Below are 6,000 nucleotides of genomic sequence, written 5' to 3'. Positions count from 1 at the left end.
CAATTATGCTAATCATGCAGGAAAATAACCTGGTAACAATAAGATATTCTAAAGATGAGCTAAACAATAACATGGACATGGTCATATTCAGTCATTTATAAGAGACAAACCATCCATCATCAAAGTCTGGCTTACTGCTATGAACATACTTTTTCTTGGCATTTTAAAAACTTAATTTGTCAAGTCTAAGGTACACAATGGTATGACGGTGCATGAGAAAGCAAATCACTCACCACTAATGCTTCTGCAGATTTTGGGACACTGGGTTTATTCTATTCTGGTTAGGTGCTCAGTTCTCTCAACATTGTGAGGCTCTATAGAATAATGTTGGTAAAGTCTTAAATTCACCAAGATGGATCTACTTGGTCCACATTAGCGGATGTGTGCACTGGGCCAAAGAAATCCAAACTAAAACGTCAGAAAGTTGAATTTGGGGCAGCTCTTAGAACTGAAGCCAAATGTTTGTTCCTCTGCTTTCTGAATTAGTTCTAGAAGGTATTTCAGAGTCTGGGAATTAAAAGCGAGGGGGTGATTTACAAATGAATGCAGTTTCAGTTGTGAAAATATAACTGTGTGTTTAGTTTGGGACACTGGAACAAATGACAGCTTCGATGGGAGAGGGAGAATATAAAAGAGGGGAAGCCCCATGTTAATTTATTACAGATCTGCAGCATTTATCACCTAGACGCCAAGGCAACTACTCCGTTGTGGCTTGAAATGAAATGAGTGGTCTTCTTCAGCAACAGAAACAATGTTCCCAGCCAGTTACAGGTCAGCAGACAGAGGCCTATAGCCCAGACAGAGCCCAGAGTCTGAGAGTCTCAGCCCAACTGCAGTGCTGTGCTGTGTGCAAATGAACTGCTCTCCCTTTCTCCCAATTCATTTCTCATGCCACAGAATTTGTACTCCCCTTTTCATGAATGTTAGGCCCTATCTTGTGGCCCTCCCTCTCCAAAGCCTGCCCGGTGACAGAGGAGACCTGCCACGCAGAAAAAGGAGGACCTGCCATGAACTGAGTGTCAGCCATTAAATATGATTTCGCCCCTGAATGGCGATGCAAACACATTCAACTCAGTGAAACTCATTAAGACCCGCATAATCTCTCTTTTCTTAAGCATAACAATGATTTCAGCTGGGAAATGCAATGGTTTTGGTGGGACTGAACCATTGATTCAGGTTGCATTCAAAGTAATAAATCAAGTCCAGCTTCACATCCTGTGCCCATTTGCCTAATTCAGTGGGGCTCACCATACTAGTCAATTAGTTGAAAGAATATATTCAATACACTGAGCAATGCACTGACAACACAGTATAATAAATCCCCCTTGCTTTAAACCCAGAACATATGGCCAATGTCCACAAAAAAAGTGTTATAGTACCCTACTCTAACGGCAAAGTACTTATTCTTGTGCAATGATAATTTAAATTGTGTTACTGTAATGTTATATGTTATATATTCTTAAACATTAAAAAGTTGCATGAAATCATTGACTAAGCCAATGCAGGCTGTCCTGGGACGGGACAGACAGATACAGACAGACAGGATGTATAGAGGTGTTAAGCCCTAGCCTGAGGAAATAAGTAAGTGAACTGTCTGTTTGATTCTTCTCAGCGGCCATCATCCTAACCTCCACCTCCACTACCTCCACCACCACCTCCACCTCCACCACCTCCCCAATGCCCCTCAGAGGACAACTCCCAGGTCCAGTAGGACGTGTCATTCTGAATTATTATTTAGATTTTTTAACAAAGTTTCCTTCCAATTTTTATTGACTTTGCTTAAACGCTTCCAGGGGAAGAAGCTAGGCCGCCCTCTCGTTTAACTACAGCCCCACACATGCACACACAAACACACACACACACACACACACACACACACACACACACACACACACACACACACACACACACACACACACACACACACACACACACACACACACACACACACACACACACACACAGACAGATGAACAGAGCGAAGGAACAGCTGTGTCAGAGCTCTCAGTAGTCAGACCATTGTAATCTGCATTAACCACATTGCAGGGGAGTGCAAAGGGTCAAAGTCTTTAAGTGCCTGTAGGGATCTGTGCTGCTTGTGGATTACAAGCTATCACTCTGGGTACATTGGGGTAATTGTACAGTGCCAGCAGCACTGCCTCTCTGTTGTTCACATGAAATGATTTACTATACGTGTTCATGTTTTGATTTCAAAGCTGAGAGAGTATTGATTGTCATAAGGGTTTCAAGTGGAAGATTATGTGATGGGGCTAATGCATGCTAGGCTTTAACAATGAACAATTAATTAACCTAAAGACATGGTTGTAGTTAGAGGTATCATTCAACTTATACATATCCCATATCAAGTGGCCTGTCTATGCATTCCATTCAAAACATTATAAACTCATTTAAAAGTTTCAATCATTTTATATTTTCAACAGTTATTCAATTTATTCCTATATATGGGGCGGCAGGTAGGGTGGCAGGTAGCCTAGTGGTTAGAGCGTTGGGCAAGTAATCGAAAGGTTGCTATATCGAATTCTCGAGCTGACAAGGTAAAAAATATGTCGTCCTGCCACTGAACAAGGCAGGTAACTCACTGTTCCTAGGCCGTCATTGTAAATAAGAATTTGTTCTTAACTGACTTGCCTAGTTAAATAAAAATATATAAAGTGTGGAAATTGGGTCAACTCAAAGCTAACAGCATATTGTGCCAGCCAACAGGCCTCCAGTATGATCTGTACAGGCATTTTTCTGGAAGGCAATTCAGGATGGTCAGTAGCAGCAGACAGTGAAGCCCTGGAGACCTGAGGAGCTGAGCTGAGCCTCATTGTTTGTCTGATTCCTTGAGAGAGGGTTAGACAGTGAGAGGGAAGGACCTGTAAAGCTCTTTCACAGGACTGGTGATGACTGTACATAGAGGAACTTGGTCTCAGAGCATTTCGTATCATTCTGTACATAAAGTCGAGACACTCCATTTAGTATGATATGTTATGTTTGGGATGGATACATAAGACAGATGGTTACTTAAGGCAAAAAACGAAAGGAGGGTAGTTGGTGGGGGTGGATGGGTGGGCGTATAACGGTTGCGAGTTCGAATGTCATCACGGACATCTTTAGCATTTTATCTAATTAGGAACTTTTCAACTACTTACTCTTTTTTAGCTGCTTTGCAACTACTTAGCATGTTAGCTAACCCTTGCCTAACCCTAACCTTAACCCTTTTAGCTAACCCTTCCCTAACCCTAACCTTAACCCTTTTCGCTAACCCTTCCCCTAACCCTAATCTTAATCCTTAAACCTAACTCCTCAATTTAACCCTAACCTTAACCCTAACCCCTAGCCTAGCTAATGTTATTGAGCTAGCTGACTTTAGCCAACTAGCTAGAATTCGTAACATATTTAACGTTTTGCAAATTCGTAACATATATTATGAACTGCAATTAGTAACATATCATACGAAATGGGTGATGGACCTACACAAATTAATACATACGAAATGTATGAAACGTAACATAGCATACTATATGAAGTGTCTCTTATTTACGTACGAAAAATATGAAATTCTCTGAGACCAGGTTGCTTAGAGGGACATCCTATAATGATCTGAATTGACTAGTGTATCTTGCAGTCATTAGATACAAGTATTCCAATTTTCTTTTACAAAAATGATGAAATCGAAACCATCCATCAAATATCATAAAATCTATTATTTTTTCCTTTCTATGCATGTTTCTCACTAATGTAAATGTCTCATTAATCCCATTAAATTCTTAGAGCCTTTTAAAAAGGGGAAACACATATGTCTTGATGAATATTGTCAGGGCCTAAATTTAGTGTCATTGAGAACAGCTTTCCCAGAGCCAGGCTGCAGACAGCTTGTGTGATGCCTGGCCTGCCTGCGCTGCGTCGCACGGAGCTTATATTTATCCCAGCCGTCTGTGTCTGTCTGTGGAGGAATGATAGAGAGCTCAATGGAGGCGTCCGTCTCCCCGTCTCCCCGACACTCCCTTCCCCCATCCCGTCCCCTATACCTCCAGACACTGGTGATGAATGCAGGCATAGTGTGTGTATGTGTGTCTCAACCACACACAGATGACATTATTAACACAGTATAACATGTGATGGAATGTCTCTGCCACACCGGTGGGTCCCAGGCACAGCACAGAGGCACCCCAGCTGTGATTTATTCCTGTAACCATGAAAAGTAAGCGTGCCATTAAAAACACAGGTGTTTGGAGGCTGCCCCGCTCGCAGGGTATGTGATCGATAATGTCACTCTTTTTCTATGCTCATTTTGAGGCAGCCACACCATCATACACCATTAAATACCCCCTGATACAGGGAGCTGGCCACACACACACACCGCACACCACTGTATTTACAGTGTAGTTATCTGCACTCACACATAAATCAGCAGAGCTAATGTGGGAGATAATGGACTGTAAATAGCAAAGTCCCTGATTGATATCTCCACTTAGAGCAATTATTGGTTTTTAAAACTTGAGAAAAGACAAAAGTTTGCCAACTTACCTTTAGGCCTGGCTACTGTGTCTCAGTATCTCATTTGTTAGTGTTTGTTGAGTGGGTTCCCAAGGCAGTAAAACAGGACACCTCAGACAAAGAACAACTAATGTTGTGGCTCGGAATGAATACTTAGTAGAACTTCTACTTCATGTACGGGGTTTGTCCTACTCAAACAGGTTATGAAGAGATATTCACATTCATAGTGTTTATTGCTTATCATATTATGATTTATTATTATGATTTCAAATTAATTTATCTACTTTACCTATTTATTTGACTTTTATTCATGTAATATTATTTTACGTAAAAATAAGGACCAACCAGAGTGGATCATTCTGATACAAGCCAAACATGGATCAAATTTATGCTAATTCCAACCTATTCAAGTGAGTTCTGCGAAAAAAGATTCTAAAAAGGAAAGCTTTTTTCTTTCCAGTGAGGCCTCATCCCTGGTAAAATAAAAAAGAGATTATGAGGAAGAAAATAAATGCTGCTAAACTGCCTCATAGCTGAGACTCTGGATGACATTTTAGTCAAGTTACAAAAACTAAACCATTGGGAAATACACTCTCAGTCTTTATCCCAAATGCAAAGCTATTTGCATACAGCCAAACAACGCACAGATAATGTATAGATGCAGAGGGCATTGCAAGGCATATTTATATGTGGGAAAATGAAGAAAATGAAGCTGACAAGAGGTACATTTCAGACAAACACTTTTATTCATTTGTAAAAAAAAAAATTGTCTCTCAGTGTTCTCGACTGCCATGAAAATGAACTATTAATCTGATTTCCAAAGGAATTCCTCATGCCAGAGACGGCCCTGACAGCTGCAATACAGAAGTTGTTGTGTGGTCAACAAACAATTTTCCTGGGCTTCAGTGCCTTTCAAAGGGGATTTTTTTCTTTCAGCCAGATCATGTGAAAAATGTCACTGTCAAAGGATCTCTCCTTTTCATCTCTCACAAAGATGTCAGATGGAGAGAGTTAGAATTTCCAAACATGTTAATCCGTAAGAGAGTAAACTCTAAACTCAGAGCCTTCCTCCACACACAGCACTTGAGAAAAAATGCTTTTCACTGTGAGACTAACTTCCCTTCTCTGTAACTTTGAGCAATAAGGATGTTTAGGATGTGGTCAACACAGGACACTGAAGTTCTTAAAAATGGATTCAATACTACCCAATTCAAGCAAATGATTCATACATGTATTTTTGTTCCCTGTCTCTGTTGCCCAATGTTGCTCTTTATTATTATCTTTATAAAATAATAGGACACCTTTTGTGTAAAAAAAAAGAGGAAACTTTGTGAAATGTAAAGTTCAGAATGTGACTATACATGACCATTTTGGTTAGATGGGAAGTTATGTTTTTCTCCTTCCATTAAGACATGAAATCCAGCATCTTGAGAGTTGAGTAACTTCTTTATAAGTCATACAAGTATATACATATTTATAGTCATACAAGTATATACA

Source organism: Salvelinus namaycush, chromosome 1 (genome assembly GCF_016432855.1).
Source record: "Salvelinus namaycush isolate Seneca chromosome 1, SaNama_1.0, whole genome shotgun sequence".
Lineage (NCBI taxonomy): Eukaryota > Metazoa > Chordata > Actinopteri > Salmoniformes > Salmonidae > Salvelinus > Salvelinus namaycush.
This window is presented reverse-complemented; position numbering follows the sequence as displayed.